This window comes from Sus scrofa, chromosome 10 (genome assembly GCF_054392235.1).
Source record: "Sus scrofa isolate SSC_HxYL_T2T_F1_AM1 chromosome 10, Sscrofa_HxYL_maternal_Yorkshire_Landrace_v2.0, whole genome shotgun sequence".
In the NCBI taxonomy this organism is placed as follows: domain Eukaryota; kingdom Metazoa; phylum Chordata; class Mammalia; order Artiodactyla; family Suidae; genus Sus; species Sus scrofa.
Window position 1 is genome coordinate 63531987 of NC_139392.1, and position 25006 is coordinate 63556992.

At 36.0% G+C, this 25006-nt stretch overlaps 1 protein-coding gene across 12 annotated transcripts in view; it reads left to right on the plus strand.

Annotated features, from left to right (window-relative positions):
- Nucleotides 1-25006, plus strand: part of LINGO2 (leucine rich repeat and Ig domain containing 2) — a 1289481-nt gene that overhangs the window by 102693 nt on the left and 1161782 nt on the right. The window contains exon 2 of one of the 12 annotated variants that reach the window (XM_084979855.1): nucleotides 19370-19470. The exons of the other annotated variants lie outside the window; for them this stretch is intronic. The gene's annotated coding sequence lies outside the window, so the exon portion shown is untranslated. The remainder of the gene's footprint in view (nucleotides 1-19369; nucleotides 19471-25006) is intronic. 12 annotated transcript variants of the gene reach the window in all.

Genomic DNA, 25006 nt, shown 5'->3' on the forward strand with positions numbered 1-25006 from the left:
TTAATCCTCTTAAATGTGAGAGATGCTGTTGTTCAAATTTAAAGTAAGAAAATGAAGCTCCTGGAGGTGATGGACATCTCCATGAAATGCAGCTATTTAAAGTCATAGCTGGGATTTTTAATCTGATTTTTGTTTCATCATTTTCTTTCCTCTGCCTCTTCCATTTCTTTTTTTTTTTTTTTTTACTATTGATGTACATTGTCTCTATTATAATTATTTAACATTTGAAGAATTGATATGATACATGGCTCTAACTGTGGTATACTCTACCACAACTTCTCATTACTAGTATTGGGTAAGAATGGCAGACTTCATGTCTTTGAGAACAAGAACCTACATCTCAATGATGAACTTCCCTATTAATGGTTTAAATACCATGAAGAAAGACAATACTGATTTTGTTATTTTTCTACATATTAGTGCTGTAATTTCAAGATGTATGTAGATAAATAATTTAAAAAAATTAAGATTATGAACCAGTTACCAAGTATCAAATAAAATATAAGAAAGATAACTAGAATATAGGTTATTATTTATTATAAGTAGCAGGTAAAATAAATTATTGTTGCCCAAATTCAGCCTCTGTCTGCCAGTGCTGAATTGAAACATGGTGACAGAGTTTTGGATAAGGAGAAAAGATAGCTTTATTGCTTTGCCAGGCAAATGGGGGCTACAGCAGGCTAATGCCGTAAAGACTGTGCCCCCCATTGGAAAGAATTTCGAGGAGTTTCATAATAAAAAAAGAGAAAAACAGGTTTTCAGATAGGAATCAGGATTGGGAAAAACATGCATTCTTTCTTTGGGGGAATCTTAGTCATCAAAGCTGGAGTAAGGAGATCTCAGTATGTTCATGACGGTGGTCGTCTGGGTTATTTCTGTGGCACAGTGGAAATGAATCCGACTAGGAACCACTATGAGGTTGCAGGTTTGATCCCTGGCCTTGCTCAGTGGTTGGCGATCTGGCATTGCCGTGACCTGTGGTGTAAGTTGCAGAGACATGGCTCAGATCTGGTATTGCTGTGGCTGTGGCACAGACCGGCAGCTACAGCTCCAATTAGACCCCTAGCTTGGGAGCCTCCACATGCCATGGGTGCAGCCCTAAAAAGACAAAAGACAAAAAAAAAAAAAAAAAAAAGTTGAAACTATTAAAATGAAGAAATTTTGACCATAGAAAACCTAAAATAAATACGATTTCATCATTTCTTTAAAAATTCCTTCATAAATATAAAACTCATCATGCTGTGTGTGTAGAATCACAAGTGAATTTTTGTGTAGTTTTCCAGCTGCTGTAAAAGCTCTTCATAATTCATGTCAAGTTCAGAGACTGGTAAAAAGATAGTCATAAGCTAACTCTGAATATTTTCATCTTCTGTGATTTTTTAAAAAATAATTTCAACTCTTGTTAGAGATTACCTTTAGAATATTTTGTGGGGAAGCAAGTGGGTGCTGTGGATAAACTACAGTAGCTATTATAAAAAACTGAAGTTATAGCAAGGTAGTTTTCAATTTTAATAGTATGTCTCTGGTCACCTTAATATTCTTTTGTCTCAATATTTTTGGAGATTTTGTTGTATTTTATTTTAACTTATTGTCCTGTTCAAATTCAGCTTGTCTGTCAAATTATTAAATCAAAGAGAAAGTTACCTTTAATATAAAAGTGCTGCTTTTTTGAATTGGCATTGTGTTCCTCTGTTTGGAGATCATAGGAATAGGAAGGATGCTTTCTAAGCTTTCTTTGTGAGATAGATAAAAATCTTTGTTCTAGATATAATGTTTCCTATTTCATACATACTAATGTAGCAAAACAATATTATTACACTAACAAAAAAAGTATAATTTCACTATGTGAAAGTACCACACGATAATAAATTCTTTAAAGTAGTAATCACTGTTTCCCTCAGACACTAGAATGATCTTATGGAGTAAGTGTACACTCACCCATCCACGTATGACACATGATATATACATAAAACCTTCTTAAGTTTAAGATAAAGAACTGAACTTGAACCAGGATATGTGCTAGCTTAAGTTGATATAAGAAGGAAGGAAAACAAATCCTTAGATTTAAGGAACTTCTAGTCTAATGAAACTCAGACCTCATTAGCTTTATGAGTAGTAGTTTTGTGTGTATGTGTGTGAAGAAATTAAGAATCTTTGACAAGTGAAAGAAAGAAAATTTAGTACTAACTTCTCCTATATTGCCAATCCCCATCGTTCTGTACTGGAGAGAACTAGAATTCTGCAAACAGATTTTATTTCTTTTAAACCTGCAGATGTTATTTACAAATATAGGCATACTTCACTCTCTGATAGATTAATCTCTACTTAATCATTTATAATTTAAAGCTTATATAAAGTACTTAAGAAGCTGATTTAACTAAATAACCTTTTCTAAAGCAGAGAGTCAGCTCATAATATATATAGTGAGTTATTGGTCATCTCTGTGTGTGTATATATATATGATATAGTGTGTATGTGTGAGTATATATATGCTCACACACATGTTGTCTCAAAGTACACCTGTATCACATTCTTTCACAAGGCATGTGTTTTGGCTAATTTCCAAAAATGAATTAATTTTGTTTGATAGTTCTCTGAATGTAGAAATAAAATTTGCATGTCGTATTTCAGCTATGAGTCCTTTTTCATAGATGTGTCCTACACTGAATCTTCACTTTTGCCTTCAACAAGTTGTTATATATTTTTAGAAATGTAGATTGTAGTTTCTTCGCAGCTTTGCCCTACTAGTGCTTTTGATTTATTGCAACAAAGGTAATATAAAGACTGTTACTCCTTTCCGAGTGTCAACACTCTCATCCCATAAAATGTGTGTTTTTCTCATCCCTAAGAAATTAAATGACATTGCCAAAGTTACGACATCCTTTAGCCATCAAGACAGTATTTCAGGTTATAAATAATATGACCACTATCTTCCAGTAAGAATGGTGGAAGCTCATGGGAAATAACCCTGTTTATGAACCTGAGCCTTGTCATTTTCACCTTTCCATCCATATCACCATCATTTTCATACAACTTAACATTGTCTTCTGCCTGTTGTTTCTTAACTGGTTTCTCTTTAATTGCTCTTGTCCCACTATATTCACTTCTACTCAGGGCACTCATACATTGTTTTGAATACAAATATGATCACGGTGATAACATTATCCTACAAAAAATTAACCAAGGCGTTAAAGTCAAAGTTTATTTTCAGCAGTGTCATGGATTTTAAGCCCCTGCATGATTTAGCTTTGACTGTCTCACTATCTCAACCAGTGCCACTCCATCCCTATCTCTCTGCACTCTGTCCATAGTGGCCTTTAAAATCTATTCTTTATTTTTTTGGTGGGGGTGGGGGGTGGGGGGGTGGCATTAGGAGTTTCACAGTCCGTTGCTTCTGCCAGGATATTGGTCACTCCTCACAAACCCCTGTCCACAGCCTCACTGATATTTTAAATGCTCTTTATCTTTCAGAGCTCAGCTCAGATTTGACCACTCCAGCTTTATGATTCTACTTCTTACCACTTCTCATAATTTTGTTAAGTAGTTTATAGAGTAATAATTTGATGATGAGAATATGGGGATAGTGGTTGTCTTGATCAGGGCTATACCCCTACTGCACAATAAGGTACTCAATCACTGTTTGATGGATAAATGAATGAATGAATGAATGTTTGAAAAATAACTCATCAGTATGCAGCTATTGTTTGCTACTATGGGATTCGTGCCCTTCTGTTGATAATTTAGATAGAGCCTAGAAAGTTTTTTTTTCATTCATTCGTCTATCAATGATAATTCATCTGTTATGTTCCATCATTGTAGTAGATCTCAAATTCAAATAGAAATAAAACAAATCCCTATATTTTATTCAGATGCTACTTTCCTCTTAGGACTTTGGAGAGGTTTTCATGGACTCATCATAATCATTCTGGTATATATATGAGTGATTATAGTTCTTGTGCTACAGGTGAAAGCATCGAGGATTATTAGCATCACCTTGAACTGTATTCAGAAGCTTTCTTCCTCTTAAATCAGATTAGCTTTCATAGTATTCCTGTTAAAAATATAAATTCCTGAGTCCCATCCCACTAAATCATAATCTCCAGGGAAGAGGTATATGTTGTTGTAGTTTTTTTAACAAGTACCACTAGGTGATTCTTATTAGCCATTTAAAAGTATTAAAAATTTAAAAATATTTGGATTGACATAATTTTCAAAATTATACCATAAAATTTATTTATTTTATTTTTTTAATTTTATGGCTCTACCCACAGCATATGAAAGTTCCCAGGCCAGGGATTGAATTGGAACCATACATGCAACCTATGTCACAGCTGTGGCAACGCCAGATCCTTTAACCCACTGCATTGGGCCAGAGATCTAATCCATGCCTCTGCAGCAACCCAAGCTACTACCATTACATTCTTAACCCACTGTGCCACAGCAGGAAGCCAAAATTCATTTTAATAGAATTTAGTAATAATTGGCATACAAAAAAATGTCAGTAGTTTTCAGTTTACATTGAAATCTCCAGCATTGTTTAATTTACTTTAAATGACTTGTGTGAAAGAGGGCATGACAAGGAAAATATCAAAGATGGCATATGGAGTTAGTTTTAGGATATATATGTATATATATATATATATATATAATTGTAGATAAAATTTTAATAGGTCTTGTAACATCAAAAATAGATCAAAAACACTTTTAATTATTCTTCCATTTTTCACTGAAATAAGTTACTGTTTCCTTTTTTATGTGTCCCATTTTTCCTATCAGTGATAAGGTAGAAGCCTTTGTGATGCTGTTTACAAAACCTCTCTGAAGAATAATACATTTAGAATGCATACAGACATTGTCATGATATATGTTAAGAGGGCCAGATTTATTTCTGATTAAATCTATGCACCTCCCCCCACATAGATAGACAATGCCCATGGCATGTGGAATTTCCTGGGCCATAAAATAGAACCTGTGTCACATCAGCTACCTAAGCTGCTACTTGGACAACACTGGATTTTTTAACTCATTGAGCCACTGGAGAACTCCTTCAAAGTAAATTTTTTTTTTTTTTTTTTTTTTTGTCTTTTGTCTTTTTGTCTTTTGTTGTTGTTGTTGTTGTTGTTGGCACTTCCTGGGCCGCTCCCTCGGCATATGGAGGTTCCCAGGCTAGGGGCTGAATCGGAGCTGTAGCCACCGGCCTACGCCAGAGGCACAGCAACGCAGGATCTGAGCCGCGTCTGCAACCGACACCACAGCTCACAGCAACGCCGGATCGTTAACCCACTGAGCAAGGGCAGGGACCGAACCTGCAACCTCATGGTTCCTAGTCAGATTCGTTAACCACTGCGCCACGACGGGAACTCCCAAAGTAAATTTTTAAATGCTGGTGTTTGATGTGCGAGAGAAAGCTTGGAATGCTGCTCTCTTGGAATTTTGCAGAATTACCGTGTTATGCATCTCGTTGACTTATAAAAATTCCATAACAATTTTTTCTTGTGTGTCCTGCCTATAAGCAAGAGTCATTTGTTGCACAGATTTACAAGCCAAACTTTTAAAGTACATGACTATATAAAATGAAATCAGTATACTCATCAACACCCTCCTGGCATCCAATTAATACTATGTTCAGGTGAAGGAAAAAGGAAGCCATGAACATATTCATCCAGTTGTCACTATTTCCTATACATAATCACCCTAGATGCCCTTAGTGTTCTGTCTAAAGGGGAAACAAAATGTTATTATTTTATTATTAAAAATAGCAACAAAAACAGACTTTATTAAGTCTTTTCATGGAAAAAGCCTTATAAAATCGACTCAATCTCTCACAGGCTCACAGATCTCCATTAAGGGATATGGGTTTAAAAAGAATGTAGACACAGTCTAGTTCTACTTTTGGAGTATTTATATTCAGGTTCAGGGAAGAGGTTGGCCGGAAGTTATTTTATAGCAGAACAGACTTTTGTTTTCCAGCTCCTTGCTTTAAAAACCAAACAAAAGAGGAGTTCCCATCCTGACTCAGTGTTTAATGAACCCGACCACTGTCCATGGGGACGCGGGTTTGATCCCTGGCCTCACTCAGTGAGTTAAAGATCCAAAATTGCCGTGAGCTGTGGTGTAGGTTGCAGATGCGGCCAGGATCCCTAGTTGCTGTGGCTTGTGGCTGTGGCCGGGGCTGTGGCCAGCAGCTGCAGCTGCAGCTCCAGCTCCAGTTTGACCCCTAGCCTGGGAACCTCCATATGCTGCAGGTCCAGCCCAAAAAAGACAAAAAAAGAAACCAAAAAAAAAAAAAAAAACTAAACAAAAAGATGGTGTTGCTGTCTTCCTTGTCTTCAGATGTATATCACACAAATAAGAACCTAACCTCACAATGACGTCAATGGTCACATCATTTTGCAAACAACTCCTGGAGTGGGAATTGCCATGACTACTTAGTGACTGATGAAACAGGAAAGCCAGAATGATTCCATTTCTAAGGACTAATCATCGCCAGCCACTTCTCAACATCTGTTCCTTGATATCGGTTCTGTATGTCCACCACCCTCACAAGCTTTCAGTAGTCCGCAGGTACTAGAAAATTGAAAAAGAAACACTCTTCTGTGGAATTGTTGGGTACTCCTGTTCTAATATATCAGCAGTACTTAGGAGTTATCTGTGTTTAGCAACTTTTGGATGAGGATGAGTAAAGGGAGTCCCCCTGATTTGTATAAAGTCATTCCAAACCCACACCCTTTTTAGAAGTACTATCTCCCAGTCCTTAGAGAGTACACATCCTCAAAAATTATTTATCAAAGAAGCCTCAACTGTACTAGAAATTTTGAGCAGAATTTAAGGGGAATGTTTATTGCCTGCCCCTATGACATAGTTTTTGCTCTCAAAATATTGGCTCATTGAGGACGTTTAGATATATGTTGTCTATGAGGTAAAATGGCTTTAAGTCTAACCCATTGTGCTTTGGGTGTTTTTTTTTTTTTTTTCCCTTTGTAGTATTCCCAAGACACTCAAATTAATCAATTTTCAGCTTTCAGGCAGAACATGCTTTAACTTTGACTTGTAATATAAACATCATTGTTTTTTCCTTTTGAGAAATGTTGTTAGCTTTTGCCATAGTTTAATCAAAAATCTATTCTTACTGGAATTATCTTCGATTATTCTCCTGTGGCAATGAAAATTCAATACTCTATTTTCCCTTTTAACCCCTTGCTTTGCAAGCATATATCAAAGAGAGAACCGATCTTGGATTAGAGATTAGGGAATGACCTCTTAGGATAAGGGACATTAATGCATATGAAGCAAAGTGAGGCCCTCCTTATGAAGAGCAGAGTGTTAATGAACCTGTAAACATGTCTGAAACTAAATAAGTCCATGTTGATTGGTCTGGTATTTATACCATATACGTAGAGACACTAGAATGACAATAGAAAATGTTTCCTTTGAGTAATGAAAAAATATGAATTTTATATAAAAAGGACTGTAAGTACTTGGAATCTCAGAAAGATGTATTGCTAAAATAATGTAAAAGGTAATGATCTAGAACAGCGCTGTCAAATAGAAATATAATGTGAGTTCCACACACAATTGTAAAATTTCTGGTGGGGACGTTTAACACAGGTCAAATGAAACAGGTGAAAAGATTTTAATAATGTATTTTTCATTTAGTATATCTAAAATATTATCTTTGAACATAGAGTCAGTATAAAAATATTAGTGAGGTATTTAATGTTACATTTTCATAGTAAGTTGCCCAAATCTGGTATGTGTATTTGAAAGGAAAAACTCCTTCTCCTCGGTTCCCACTACTTTTGACACTGAGGGTATGGGTTTTTATTCCCACATCAAGCAGTTCTCCAGTGTTTTTCAGACATCAACTGGATGTCCAGCAAGTGTAACTGAATTCTGACACTATCTCTCCACCTGGAAATAGTGCAGATCTCTCATGTTCAGGGCTCAGTCCCACAAGACCACCCTCACGTGAGATGCCAAGTGCAAGTCCAGATGGTCCCCTCTCTGCTGACCAGCCAGTTGTAGAGTAGGGATTCCCATGATTCTGTCCTCATGTTTGGTGATTTGCTAAAAGGGCTCATAGAACTTGGGAAAATTTTCCTTACATTTATTGAATTATGATAAAAAAAAATACCAGACCCTGCCATGTGTATCTCTTCCATCTGGCTCAGAAGAGCCAGATGGAAGAGATACACATGGCAGGGTCTGGAGAAGAGGTGTGAAGCTTCCATGCCCTCTCTGGCCCTCCACCCTCCAAGCACCTTCACATGTAGGTACCTACTGGCAAGCTCATCCAATTCCATGGTTCAAGTATAGATGTTAATCTCCAGTCCCTCCACCCAAGGTCAATAGCTGGTGCCAAAAGTTGGAACCCCTTGACCTCTTGGTATTTCTGACGAGCAGCCTCTATCCTGGGGCTATCTGGAGCTCCCCCCCCCACCACCACCCTGTCACCTTGTTAACATATAATCAACTATACTCAAAAAGGGTTCCTTATGAATAACAACAGACACTCCTATCACTCAGCGAATTCTTAGAGTTTTAGGAGCTCTGTTCCAGGAACTGGGAACAAAAACTAAATATATTTTTTATTATAGCACCATTTTACACATACATCTCGGTTCCAGTCAGCATGTTTCAAAGGGGGTAACAGTGCATTCTCTAGTGGCTGTTGAACTGGGTAGGGCAGGTAGAGAAAGAGCCCTGAATATGCCAGCTGTGAGATTTAGGCAACCCATTTAATTGTTCATGGCCTTAGTTTCTTCATTTATGAGATAAATATTTTAGATGAGTTGTTAATGCTATTATTTCCAATATTAAATTCCAGTTTTTCTAGAAAGTTATACCACTTAAGAAAAGGCAATATAGTATTCTATTCAGAAGGTTTGTAGAAGGAAAAATAATGGAATAGGATGTGAGGTCTTCAGTAAGTTACATTGTATCAAACTAGAATAAAATATAGTACTCTGTGCATCATTATGAAATGCCTTTAATATATGAGGAGGATTAAATTACTTGTAAACCTTCAAGTCAAAACTAAGTATAATTTTGACTTTAAGGAATGAAAGAATTTTATTAGTACCCACATTTGCTTCTCTCGGCTTTTTGTTTTTTAAGGACACTATTATGCTGAGTGCTTTATCCGATGCCATACCAGTGTGCTCAAATAATTAAACACTCAGGTAGGGCACATTCTTCAGAAATCAGGGTCCATGGATGACCTAGCAAGGCAAAATTTTTTTTCTGACTACAAAATGTATATTGAAATTTAGAATTTGTTCTTAATGGATTTTGTTGAACAAAATAATTTGAAAAATCACAGTCAAAATTGGATGACACTTGCAAAAATGTTGCTTATTAAATAGTTCAACACATACAAATCTTTCCTTAGTGCAGAGAAAAAAATAAATCTGTGACTTTTGACTATCCTTAGAAATGAAATTTAATTTCTACTATTTTCTGGCATTTCTCATTTGTATATTAATGTTCTTTTTAAAATTCAAGAGACCTTTATAGCTACCTAATGATGCAAATTGCACAGGTGACCTTTTAAATCTGTGCCTGCTGCTGGGTTCCCTGACTACACTCTCGAAAGATTCTTAAATGGTTTAGGGTAAAAATAGCATTTTTTAGTTTTTAATATAAGCAGTATTGTTTAGACGTTACATTTTAAATTGTTTAAATAATGTGGAAAAACAAAAGATTAATTGCTAACTGATTTTGGGGGTAAATTTTTGTATAAAATTGATAGAATACATTATAAAGTAGGGCAGTTAAAAGAGATTTGTATATGTGAAAGTGTTTTTCAAATGGTAAAATTCTATAAAAATATGTATTCATTATTATTAAATATAGGATAATGATAAAACTAATTAGTGTAGGATGTCAGATATTTTTATCTTTATACTGGTTTCCAATTTCAGGTGGAAAACAAGGTTTTCGAATTCTTAGTTCTGATAAAACAATTGTCATGATGATTCACAAGTTATTTAACTGTTATGGCCAACTACATTAATCATTTATATAAGGAGCAGATATAGATGTTAAAATATAAGTCATTATTATAGGATTTTTTTGGTAAAATATAACAAATTATATGATTCTCTCTAAACATCCTTTTTATAGATCAGATTATTATTCACCATAATATACAAATCATATTTTTTCAAGTTTTTTTTAAATACACGAATTATATTCTTCTTTACTTTTTAAATATATATATCCCTGGCATATAACAGTAAAATTTATCACACTCATATAGTATTTATGTCACTATATGAAGTTAAGTTAGGTGAGCTTGATTAGTGAAAGTAATACTGGGTTTTATAGTTAACTATTGAACTGGTCTTGATTTTGTCCTTGTCTTTTCCTATTTTAGAGCCAATAACTGGTTTAAATATAAAACATTTTCATAAGTTCCTGAGGATCCTGTTGGTCCTAGGCACTTGCTTCAGATACTAGTGGATAAGATGGCATTGGTTCTAGATCTTATTACCTGACTGTGCTCTTTCTGGAACATAATAATGATAAGGAGTATAGGCTTTGGAGCTCGGCAGATTTTGGTCTGTAACCTGGCTCCAGCTATTAGTCTTGAGGATTTAGATATGTTGCTCAGTCTCTCTAAGCCTCGATTTCCACATCTTCATAATGGAAATATTATTAACACCTATTTTATAGGAATATTGTATTATCCAATATATATTAGGCAGAGATTCTAGCAAAGTGACTGGCATGTAAATAAACACTGAACAACATGGTAGTGACCAACATTCTTCTTTTTTATGGTTATTGTTATAATTTTTGTAGTCATCAAGGATTGTATCACCAAATAAACAGGATATGTTGGGGGGCCATATCTTACACTCAAGTACTTTGAAATACTATATGAAGCATGGGAACTGAGAGTCAAACTACTTGTTAGTCAAGAAAATACTGACCATACCTTTTAATAATGGGAAATAGAACTCAGAACAATAAAATGTGTATTTAATCCACTTGTCTGTGAGGCTTTTTAGAAGTTTAGAAACCTATAGGAATTCAGGTCTGAAACTTAGTAGTGGAATTCAGAGTCGACATTATTTAGCTGTTACAGATATCCTCCTGTGTTGTGGCGAAATTGGTATTTGCTGGGATTGTCCTGTGTCCAAGGTAGACATTATCTGCAAATTCCCAGGTGATTGAAAGCAGAGACTGTTTAATTCTGCACTGCAGAGGAGGCTTTATTTCTCAGTTGGTCCAGATTTGTAGGTCTAGGGTTATATCTTACAAGCCCTGGAGCGTTTTTGTAACTGGTGCTGGCTGAGAGCTGCTTCACTCTCATCTAGCCATTGCGTTTGGATAAGTAGATTCTGGTTTTCTTCACTGCGTATGTTTAGCAAAAACAGTCATTTTGGGAATATTTCTATTTGCATGGAAATATTATTCTTCCTACTACTTAACAATATTTAATTTTGAATATAATGTCTGTAAATTTAAACATTGGAGGAATATGTTGTTTCTATGGGGGTCCACAGGCATAACTAAAAATCATAAAATAAAGAAAATCAGTAACTCTGTCAGCTGTCCAGATAGGGCATTCATTTGTAGCTTCTGCTTTTTCCTTACAATAATCCTTTGATAATTTCCCAGGAGATGTCATATTTGGAATTGCAATCTTCAGTTCTCAAGAAGAATCTAAATTTCAATCAATGTCATGGCTGTCAATGGAAAGGCTAGGCAAGTAGAGAAGATGAAAATCTTACTTCATTTTCCCAGTCATCTTAAGTAGGAACAAAAGAGTTTGTGTTTCATGTGTCTTTTTATCTGCAAGAAATAAAAAAATAACTCTGTATATAGAAATTATAATCAACTGGTGTTTCTTGTGCACAATAATTTCAAGATCATAATTACTGAAAAATAAGCATCAGATGGTCAGTAAATGACTCCTGAATATATATATGTTATTATTATGTATATATTATTTGTGTGTACATATATATATGAAATGCTAAAATAGAAAATACTGTTATTATCCCTACGTAGTGAATTTATTATCTAAACACATCAAATAATACATCAGGGACAGATACCAAACAAGTTTACTGAGATCCTGATTTTAGATTTCATCATTTAGATTGCGTGTCTGATCATTGCTTATGAATTTATGCCCCCGGAATATCTGGGTTGTCACTTATGAATAAATCATAATCAGAATTGATATCATTCATTATGAGCAAAATTAGTGAGAAATGTGTGCAATATGGTACTTTCTAATTACTTTCAGATTATGAGACAATATGTAGCTAAATTGTCATTCATTTAGTTTGCAGCAACTTAGGACTTGATCCATGTTAAGAACTATGTTAGGCACTTGAGGTAGAAAATGAATAAGAGCAATTGCTGAAGAAACAACAATGACAGAGACAGACATGGACAGACTTAGCAGCATGTAGCAATTGCTCAGGATATTTGGGAAGGAAACCCTGTATGACTGGTAATGAACAAGTACTGAGGGAGGAATACTTCAGAGAGGGGGACTATTTGGGCAGGACTTTGTCCTTCATGGAATTGGGTAGTGGAATAATGGGATCTATAGGACACATGCCATGTCATGTGACAAGGCATAGAGGATGAAAGAGCATGGTATATATGGGGAATGACAAAATTCATTGCAACACATTGTGACCGATGCTCGGCTGGGGATACAGGAGACAGATATGGGAACAGAATCCCTCTGTGCATCACTCACAGTGCCTGACACATTAAAGACATGTATATGTATTTAATAAACACAGAAGATCCTCATACTTACACATTATTTACATGTAACTTCATATGTAAATAAGTTATAATGATTTATTCTCAGAGAAGAATTAATAGTAATTAATTTTGTTACTTTGTTTTAGCATGAAGAACATTAAAATTATATGAATCATTCAGCATTTATTCAACATATTTTATTGAGCACCTCGTATATGCCAGAAACTGATCTAGGCATGGGGATACAGCAGTCAACAAGAGAAAATGCCTGTTTTCTCATAGAGCTTCCATATAATTCCATGCTCTCTAGGAATCATCAGATAGTGATTGGCATTCATAAAACAATATTGCATATGAAAAAATTCTTTTATCCAAAAACTCTACTGAATTGTAATTATGTACCATATGTTATGCCTAAGGCCTAGAAAACTAGATCAAGAAATAATGGGTGGGGATAATGAGAGTATATAGATTTTGGAGTTTATTTGGTTGAAGTAATAACCTATCATGATAAAATTGATCTTTATAAGTATTATTTCCTTTCTCTGCCTCTTAGTTTTCATCACTGTTTAGGTGCAGGTATGCCAGCAGTTTGGAAAAGTGTTAAAAATGATAATAGTATTGTTGCTTTACAGCTGTTGGAATTACTGTGAAACATTTGAAAGTCTATGTTCATTTGCTTGACAAAAGAGTATATTACTGTTCAACCATAACTGCTGTCCTCCATCCTAAGAGTGATATTAGCGTAATAAATATAAATAGAGCAGACTATAGTATAAGCATTGTGAGTTCAATGCTGTTTTATGCCTATAACCGAAATCCTAATTATTTTAATTGCTTTATGAAAACTGTATGTTTAGTCTACTCCAATTATGAAGGGGGTGGAATTATTGGAAAAGGGGGATATGTCAGTCTACCTCCAAAAAAGACATCTAAGCCTTGACCTATTTTCTTAGTGCACACACAGAGCAGAAGGCATTTTAGTAACATTGTTTGACATCATATGAGGAACATATATTTCATAATTTAAGTCAGTTGAATTTAGCTGAATGACATATGTTAACAGAGTTGATGGAAATATTTTAGTTGTAATTTTTTCTCTGAAAAATTCTTTTGGCATTCCATGAGTCTTTTTTCTATAGTTTAAGCATTGTATGTTCTTCAAATAAACACATCAACCTTCAGTTAAAATTGAATGATTATGAATCCATAAAGAATATCTTTGAATCAGATTTGGATTTATGTCTGTATTGTATTTACCAAAGAAAAACAATCATCTTCATAGGTGGTGGTGTTCTTATTTTACCTAGCAAGATGCTGGATTATATTTCCAACCACCTTTTCTGTTAGAAGGTATCATGAAATAGCATAGGGTCAAAATGACCTGCCGTAGTAAGAAATTAAGAACTTGTCTGTGTCACTTGAATAAGAGGTCACAATGAGGTGACATATAGGGTGAAAAAAGGTCCTTTTGTTCTGTGGTGGCTGTGGGGTGAGAGGGCTGAATCCTAACCACTACATCACAAGTGCCAGCAGGTTTAATGTAAGTCTTCAGTCCTTGTCCCTTTGGAGAGTAGTAGTGTGGCAAATAAAGTGTTTATTAAGAGAGAAGATGGGTGTGGAGAAAGCACAGGTGGGCTCAGGAGGGGATGGGGAGAGAGAGAGATAGGCAGAGAAAGGAAGAGAGAGAAAATGTTTTGGGGGTGGTTTGAATCACTTGTATGGGGGCAGTCCTTCTGGGATGCCTCCTGCCAATCATCTTGCTTTATCTGGTCTTGAGCCTGAGTTTGACCTGCCTCAGGTCCCTCCCCTCTGTGTATGTGCATCTTTTAGCCAAGATGGCTTCTAGCACCAGGGTTTCTGGGAAGTTGCCAGGATATATTGTGGTCAGCGCTCCTCCCTTCTCTGACCCCTGAGGAACCTTTCTGCACCTGTGTAGGTGGGGAGGTCTCCTTGACCTCAAGAATGAGAAATATATGGTCTCTTTATCTTTTATCCAAGCAGGACTCATCTCCTCCTTGTTTCTGCCATAATCTATATCTTGAAGTATCTGTTCACAGGGGACAGATTCCAGCTGCTCAGCCTGGGATCCATCTATCGCTTGCCTCCCTCTGGCTCGTGAATGCCTTTGATAGTCATGGCTTTACAGTACATTCATACTTGCCTCTTTAGAGTAAGGCTGTGGTTACAGTTTGCAATATGTTCCCTGTTGGAGGGTGTGAGCAGTACTGGTTGCACCAGAAGAGATTTACACATTGGCTTCTAGACTGCAAGCTTAGAGAACCAGGCCTACATAATCTGGAACATAGGAAGATGAAGGACCTAAAGCTGCTCTGTGTGGGCAGTGCTTTGTGATCTTGAAAGTGATATCACACTTACGATCACACTTATAATATGTTTTTTGACTTTACTATGAAATAACCTCTAAGGATTATACATATATTTTCTCATTGAATCCTCATAGCAATCCTTTGAAATAGGCTGTCCTCAATAGGCATGAGGAAAGGAAGATGCAAAAAGTAAAAATAAATGGAAGTATTAATGATGTACTTAAAAGGGCTTTTGGAGTTCCCATTGTGGCTCAGTGGTAATGAATCTGACTAGGATCCATGAGGATGGGAGTTCGATCCCTGGCCTCACTCAGTGGGTTAAGGATCCAGTGTTGACATGAGCTGTGGTGTAGGTTGCAGAAGTGGCTTGGATCTTGCATTGCTGTGGTGTAAGCTGGCATCTGTAGCTCCAATTGGACCCCTAGCCTGGGAACTTCCATATGCAGCATGTGTGGCTCTAAAAAAAAATCCGGAAAAAAAGGACTTTCATTCACTGAGGGATTAATGGGTTCAAGCACATAACTTATCTCATTTAATCTGTACATTTAATCTTTAGGAGGTGAGTATAATTACTATACCTGTTTACAAGTGAGGGAATTTACTTATTGAGAAACACATGCCCAAGATCTGATGGCTAGTAAATGTCAGAGCTAATGGTATATAAACCCAGACAAAAATGTCTTTTTTTTTCTTTAGTTAAATAAAGGCCCTTTGTTCTATTTCCTTAGTACCCTTACTTGTCCATACTGGGCATCTATGGAAATATGGATTAAAAGCAAAACACTTGAGCAACTTATTGTCTAATTAGAAATAGCACCAATATATTGGAGATGAAGAGATAACATGAAAAGGAAATGAGTGAGAGAGCTCCAGCCTGAAGAAAGACTGGTATGGTCTTGGGAAAAGTGTACTTGGGCTTTAAAATCTAATCGACCTAAGTTTACATTCCAGTTTCATTATTTTCTGATTATGCACTCATGGGAAAGTTATTTAGTCTCTCTGAACTTCTGTTTTCCCAAATATGTAATGAGTTCCCAAGCCAGTGAAGGTAAATTAATATCGATAGCTTCCACTTATTAAGGGCTTAATGCGTACTAGCTATTGATTTTAAGAACTATGCATAATTTATCTCACTTAAGCCTTTAAACAGCCTTTCCAGGTAAATATCATCACTGACTGCCATTGTGTAGATGAGAAACTGAGTCTTGGAGAATTTAACTTAGTCACATCACTGGGGAAACAGTGAAACTAGGATTTAAATCTAAATGATATGATAGAGATCACGGTTCTTGATTACTAAGCAGCTTCCCCAAATTATATGTTGAATGTAACTGGTGGATGTATCAGTGGTATGTAAAATTTCCGAGACTAGGTCTAATTTGTTGCTCCTTCAGTGGACCCACATACCTCAATTATTTATTTAGCATTCTAGTCTTACTTTTCCATAAGAGCATTGAATAACCATGGGTTTTCTCTGGAAACATTTTTTTTTTTTTGACTTTTTAGGGCTGCACCTGCAGTACATGGAGGTTCCCAGGCTAGGGGTTGAATCAGAGCTACAGCTGCCAGCCTACACCACAGCCACAGGAACATGACATCCGAGCCACAGCTGTGATCTATACCACCGTTCACAGCAATGCCAGATCCTTAACCCACTGAGTAAGGCCAGGGATTGAACCCATAACCTCATGGTTCCTAGTCAGATTCATTTCTGCTGCACCACAACAGTAACTCCTCTGGAAACATTCTTAAAGACAATTTTATTTTACTTTATCTTATTTTTGTCTTTTGCCTTTTTGAGGGCCACACCCATGGCATATGGAGGTTCCCAGGCAAGGGGTCTAATTAGAGCTGTAGCCTCTGGCCTATGCCAGAGCCACAGCAATGCCAGATCCAAGCCATGTCTGCAACCTATACCACAGCTACGGCAACGCCGGATCCTTAACCCACTGAGCGAGGCCAGGGATCAAACCCGCAACCTCATGGTTCCTAGTCAGATTTGTTTCTGCTGCGCCATGACGGGAACTCCTTTAAAGACAATTTTAACTTGTCCAATCTCCTCGTATTATTGAGAGGGGAACTGAGGGACTTACCCAGGTCCAAATCATCTATGCGAGAACTAGGATGAATACTCAGGATCCCAGTGCGTTTGTGTAAATACAGTTTGAATTAGTTAAAACTGTGGGGTGAGAGAGGAGTCCTTTGTAAAGAATAATGTTTCCGGAGTTCCCATCGTGGCGCAGTGGTTAACGAATCCGACTAGGAACCATGAGGTTGCGGGTTCGATCTCTGCCCTTGCTCGGTGGGTTAATGATCCGGCGTTGCCGTGAGCTGTGGTGTAGGTTGCAGACGCGGCTCGGATCCCGCGTTGCTGTGGCTCTGGTGTAGGCTGGTGGCTACAGCTGCGATTCGACCCCTAACCTGGGAACCTCCATATGCCGCGGAAGTGGTCCAAGAAATAGCAAAAAGACAAGAAGACAAAAAAAAAAAAAAAAAAAAAAAAAAAAAAAGAATAATGTTTCCTAAAATAGTTCAATCCTATTAAAATTTTAGGACTATATCTCATAGAATTTTTTGGGATGAGGAGTTGCAGAGAAATATATATTCTACTGAATTAAGTCATCATTCTCAAGCAGTTAGCTCCTGGATTCCTTACTGGTGTTTCTCATAGCTGCTCTATAAGAGGCATATTAACAGATAGGTTCTCTGACCTATAGATGTTCAGAGCCTGATGTTTCCTAAATTGCCCCGTTTTTGACTTCTTTAATGTGTTGCCTTATACATTCTTCTTTTGTTCTAATGGTCTAATGAGCCAGCAAGGGGGAGGTGAAGTGAACCTACCATCCTTTCTTACCTCCTTCTTACCTCCTTTATATCCTCCAGAAAAACAAATATGTGTCACTCTTGATTCAGGAGCACATATGCCCTTGGCCATAGTCAGACCACAGTTGTAACTGAAGAAATTGGAGCTAATTATAGGAATATGGAATGTGGAGACTAAGTGCTCGAGTCATGACCTTAGAACTGGATCTGAATCTTGGCTCCGTCATTTAACAGATGTGTCTTAATTGGGCAAGTTACTCCACCTCTGAATCTCCATTTCTTTGTTGATATATTGAGGATAAACATTTATGTAACAGTGCTTATACCATATTTATCTCATAAGCTTAAGTGGGAGATCATGTATATAATGTCCTTGGAACACAATAAGTGCTAGATTGATGTTAGCTGTAATTATTAGTGTCACAGTAGTATTTAGTTTCCAAGAATAAAATCATATCTTTTATGTGCTCCTTGATATTGCCCTTCATTCAAACCAAAACTGTTAGAAGTTATGCTTCATTCATTCATTCATTCATTCATGTGCACCTCCAAATTTAGATATTGTAGCTCTTTAGTCTTTGATTGCTTCTTTAAAAATTGTTAAAGAGGGTGAAATCCATTTTAAACAATTATTGTGAGGAATAAATGAGCTTGTGTCTTAGCTTCAGCCTTGATACATAGTAAGCAATCAGTTGATGGTGACTGCTATTATTTTTTATCATTAGTTTTATGTTTCTCAAGAGAGCAGACATCTGAATATCTCCACTGGTTTAATTTATGCTTTCCTACCTGTCATAGGACACTTAGTTGCTTCCTGTTGAGTTATTTAATAAGATAGTGACTTTCTACAACTGAAAGACCATGGTATAAGATGACTTTTTTGAAAATCAGTGAACCAAGCTGCCAAATATTAATTTTGAATCCTGCAGGTATGAAAATGATGAAATAGATTAATTTAAGAACCAATTCCCACATTCAATTGAAATGTTATAACAATACATTTTGTGCGGAAAAGAAGGTGTCAGTGACCAAGGTTTAAAAATAATTTGATGAGTGAGTTGCTAATTGAACAGTGAAAAATAAAGCAAATTACAGCAATAAAACATGTATGTTGAACTTTCCCTCAAGTTCTATCTATTGAGTTATTGCATTTGCTAATTCACACATCCATTCATTTAACTGCAGGTACTGAGTGCCTCCTGTGTGGCAGGTACCCTGGAGTTCTTGGCATCTGGTAGTTCTCAAGGAGCCTGTGATTTAGTGGAATATTCAGACATTAATCAAATTATCATGTAATAAATACTAAATTTTAATTTGGGGAGATGATACAAAAGAGAGGTGTGCCTTTAAAAGCAGAATTTGATGTTATCAGGGAGGTCAGAGAAGGACTCTCTGAGAAGGTATGCTTGACCTGAGATCTAAAGGACTTTATATGGGGCTCAGGATCAGATTCTGTATCAATTTATTATTTGTCACAGGTCTTTATGGACTGCAGTCTCATTCTCCAAAGTGATTGGTTTGAGAAAATGATCTGATTGTATTTTTACTACTTCTACCTCTAAAATGGAAAACTGCACAGGTAAGAGGTTAAAATTACTTAACCTCTCAGAATTTCTTAGCTATTCTCCTGTAAATTGTGAATCCTCACACATGTCTCCCAAAATTACTGTGAGAAGAGAATGCCCTGATGTTTGTTAAGATGTTTACTACAATACGTGGTACACAAAAAGAACTTAATAAATTCTGGCCCTGCTTACTTATGAAATGTGTTAAGCACACGGTATAGTTATTATTCACAACATAGTTGAATTATTTGCTCATCACATGCTTGTTATTTTTTCTTTATCTTCTATTATTCTCTATTTTCCTTTTCATATTTACTAGGTTAAAGGGAATCTGATAATGGGCCCACATTCCCTTATACTTGGATAGGAGTACTTTGCTTATTTGCCAGTGCTTATATGTTCTGGACAAGACCTGTAGGTAATAGAGCTCTTTAGCTGAGGATTTTTAGCTAAACAAGTTTATGTGTGATCATTATTTTGGTAACATTTTCCATAGGCTTCTCTACCTCAGAATGGAGCACATCTTTTTGACAACTTTAGGTAAACCAGTATCTAAAGATAGAGAATCAGTTTCATGATACCATAATATCTGAAATTATGGATATTTTAGACATAAATATTGTTATTTCTATGCTTATCTATATTTAATAGGAATCACTAAGATAGGTATTTTATAGGGAGTCTATATTCCTTTAAGCAGGTATTTTCCTCTTTGGTCTGTGAGTTTTCATTGCTTCTTTTTTTGTTTATACATATTACATCATTGACTCATGGCAGAACAAGCTAAAGATACTCTTTTTTACTTTCCACCATTTGTCCTTGGCTCCATTTTCAACATACCAAGAAGAGAAAGGAGGGATAAAAGGATTAGAAGAATTTTTGTGATGACTGTTTTCCAGCTCATGCACAGAACACATCTACTATAGCTTGTTTATCTTGTCAACAATGGTCCTGTCTATACTCAAATTAGGAAGACGGTAGAATAATGCAGTGGTTTAATGTTTGGACTTTGGAGTCAGATCTGAATTGAATCCTGGCTCTGTAACTGTAGCTGTTTAACAAGGTTATCTGTAAAATAGGGATTCTAGTGCAGTGCTTCTTGTTTCATAGATGTAATATAATGATTCAATGAAATAATAACTGTAAAGCACTTATTACAACTTTCTGCACCCTCTAATAATAATTCAAAAGGTCTAGTTTGGGACTTAGGAATATGAGCATCTCTACAGCCATCCCAGGGAATTCTGAGTTAGGTAGTCAAGTGGTGCATTCTTCAAGATAATATGACAAATTGCTCTTTGTTAGTCTGGAACCCAGAAGCCATATGTCTATTTTTTATCTATCTGACTTGGTAACTTTCAAAGTAAAAGATTGCTATACACTTAATGGAAGGTTGATTGTGATTTGGACCTGACAAACAATCTGGTTGGCACATATATGTGCATATATCCAAATGTGCAAGAATGAATCAAATTCTGAGAACTGAGTCTTAGAATGTTTTGAAAAATGCTGTGTTTATTCATTGAACAGTTCTGAAGCTGACTGATAACAATGCCAATGACAGTGATGTGGTGAAAGTTTATTAAGTCACTGGGTAGAGAAATTTCTTGAGAATAAATTTGTACTTTGGGGCTTTCCCTGGCTCGATTAAGAAATTTCATTTTCTAATTTATGAACACGAAATATAAGGCTTTTATTGCCAGTGTGGTTAGTCATGCTACTCCAGATGCTCATCTTCAAACAAGTTATTAAAGTGAGAAACCACTTCCGATTTTCATTTGGTGGCTTTCATTTCAATCTCTTCCCTCTAACTAAATAAAAACCACTCTGCTTATAGAATGTTTACTCTGTCCCTTCTCCTTCATGATTTTTCTCTCCATTATCTTTCTAACTTCTATTTCTTTTCCAATCTTTATATTTTCTTCCCTCCTTCCTAAAGGATTCTGCAAGTGTGATCCCTCTGTTTCATGCAAACTCAGTCCTCTCCTATTCTGATCCTTTGAAAAGTGGCGGTTTGGATTTTCAGATTTTAGATGCCTTTCCAGCATGGTATTTGTCTTAACTCCTAGTTCCCATTCTTTGAGAATTGGTAGCTGCTGCTTGTCTTCAGTTGCATGCTTTTCTCTCCAGGCTTCATTACTTCATTTTTTTTTTTTCCTTGTTTTAGAGCCATACCCAGGGCATATGGAGGTTCCCATGATAGGAGCCAAATCAGAGCTGTAGCTGCTGGCCTGTACCACAGGCACAGCAATACCAGATCCGAGCCACATCTGCAACCTACACCACCGCTCACAGCAACTCTGGATCCTTAACCCACTGAGTGAGGCCAGGAATTGAATCTGTGTCCTCACGGATGCTAGTCAGATGCATTTCCGTTGAGCCACGATGGGAACTCCAGGTTTCTTATTTATATTTATATTAGCACTGGTTTTTTTAGAAAGCCAGTATGTCTATGACAGGTTGATATATGTTGATATGTTGTTTTCATTGGCATGTCACATATGGGTTTTTATTTTCTTTTAAATTTTTGTAATCTTTCATTTAAATTTATATTCATTTTCATTTTTTTACTTCGTTTTTTTGTTTTTGCTATGGTGTAAATAAAATTGTAACATATTTCAATTTTGATTTGTTTTATAGTTAAGTTCAAGTCAAAAGATATTTGTTGATTTTCAGTTTAATTGAACAAGCATTAAATATTTGTTAAAGGTTTAATGAACAGCTGTGTAGACAATATTGTTTCCACAGGTAACTTCCTTGATCATTTATACTACATTGTTGGTTGTATTAGATCTCATTTTTTTATGCTATTGACATGAATAACATAAATTCAACATGTATTCCAATCAATTAGTGTTTTATAAGGCATAGAAGACTTTTAAAAGAATTTCTTGGGCAGATATTTAAAGAAGGGTATATTTGTTTCTTTCCATTAGTTTGCAGCTTTAAGTTTTCTATATTTTTCTTTAAATATAGTTTAATATATTCATGCAGAGTGACACTCTAATACTGTCCTCTTTCTTTCCTTTTATAATAATTATTTGGAGTTCAGTGGAAACAAATCTGACTAGCATCCATGAGGACGCAGGTTAGATCCCTGGCTTTGCTCAGTGGGTTAAGGATCCAGTGTTGCCGTGAGCTGTGGTGTAGGTAGCAGACGTGGCTCAGATCCTGTGTTGCTGTGACTGTGCCATAGGCCAGCGGCTGTAGTTCTGATTCAACCCTTAGCCTGGGAACCTCCATATGCCATGTGTGTGGCCCTAAGAGGACCAAAAAAAAAAAAAGAAAATTATTTAATTCAAATGATGTCAGTATATATACACTGTACATTTGATACTTATTAACAAGAATAATTAAAACTGAAACCTTTTTCTTGGTCTACTTGCCATATTTTCATGTTTCAAAGTAGAACATGGCAATAAGTACTTTGAATATGTGTAACACCAGACATTGACAGCAGGAAGCAGCATCTAAAGTAGGAGGAGAGTGGCAGTGTAGTCCACAGGAGTAGTTAAGAACTTAGGCTATGTAGTCTATTTGCTTCTTTTCCTCTCTTAAAAAAAAATTTACTGAAACACGACTGCCATTGCTTCCTCCCTTCTTCCCTTCAACAACTATTTATTTGACACTTACTATATGTAAGAATTGTTTTTAGGCACTAGAATTTCAGCAATCAATAAGACAAAGAAAAGCCTAGCTTTCAACAGTCTTACATTCTTTCAGTTGTTACTTGTAACTTGTCAGATGTATCACAGTATAAGCAATTGTTGAATGTAAACAGTATTTGATGTATTAAAAATTGGGCAGTTAAAATAAAAAAAAAAATTTACTCTAACACTTACATAGTACTTACTAAGTGCCAGGCATTATTCTAAACACTTTACACATATTACCTACTGTTATTTTCCTTCTACTCATAAGGAAACTGAAGCACAGAAAGTTTAAGTTACTTGTCCAGAGTCACACAGAAATGGTTGAGTCAAGATTGAAACCAATAAAGGGCCCATACATTTAACTACTATGCTTGGCTGCTAGGATTAGAATTCCAGCTTTGCTCATTACATGATGTGACCACCAGGACAAATTTCTGAATATTTCTGGCCCTCGGTTTTATCATTTGTATATAATGGGAACAGTAGTAATAGCTTCATTATAGTGTTGTTTTTAATGATTAAAATGTGGTTGCAGTTCGATCCCTGGCCTCGCTCAGTGGGTTAAGGATCCAGCGTTGCCGTGAGCTGTGGTGTAGGTCGCAGTTGCGGCTTGGATCCCACATTGCTCTGGCTGTGGTGTAGGCTGGCAGCTGTAGCTGTGCTCTGGCATAGGCTGGCGGCTACAGCTCTGATTAGATCCCTAGCCTGGGAACCTCCATATGCTGTGAGGCAGGTGTGGCCCTAAAAAGATAAAAAGAAAAAAAAAAGTCACATTTCCAAACAAAAGGAGGGGTATTGGGGGAAATTTGAGCAGGGGAATCTTACAAAAAATTTCTAAGGTAGTTATTGCAAAGGAACATTCATCTCACCACAGAATATCCACCAGTGTCTTGGATATATTTTGGCAAATTCAAACTTTCTTCATGAAAGAATGGAAAAGGTGTGTGTATAAAATTGAATATTCTTGTAGTTAAATCTGAGGTATCCTTCATTATTCTATCTAGGAGGACAGTTGCAGTTGTTTGAAAAATCATTCTGAGCAAAATCCAGTTCAGAAATTTTCTACATGCATTTGACTTTATTTTGTTTTTAACTGATACTATTAAAATAGTATTTAATGAATGAATAGCCTGAATTCTGCAATTGCCTTTTCAGAATTAGGCAATCTGAAATCACTATTTATGAATACTGTTTTAAATTAAGAACACATTTTCCCAAAATGAGGATACAGTTCCAGGTGTCTTGGGCTAATAAGGAGAAGCATTTCAAATCATGAATTTGTATGCGTATCACAATGTAGTTTGAAAGTAGCAAAAAAAAAAAAAATCGAGAGCATGTTTATTTGCATAAGTGTTTAATGGTAAACAAATACACAGAGTAACATCTGATACATGCTACCCTCACTTACACTTCTTTTTTTTTTTTTTTTTTTTTCCACTTATACTTCTAATTGTAAATCCATGGAAATGCCTTCCTTCCTGTTCCTTTCCCAGCTTTCTGTATGAGGTTTTTTGGAATATTGATGATGAGATGCATTCTATATAGTTTTGATACTAAATGAATAAATAAATTTAAAAAAGGAGCCAGAGGAAGGATGCATGGAAATTAATATCGCAACATTACTTTTTAAGAGTTAGTTAGAATTTGGTGCATTTTAAGTAAAATAAATTTTTACCTAGAGGTGCATATAGTTTAAGTAAGAGCTTCTTCCTTATATCAACAGATAAGAATGTCAGTAAATGGTTAGGATAGTATTTAATATGTTGCACCTTTGTTGATTGACTGCATTCAACTTACATATTGATTTATTTGTGTAGATTTATCAAATACGATTCTTCATTAAGACTGCCAGTTGTTGTTGTTGTTGTTGTTTTCCCCAGATTTATACGCACATCTT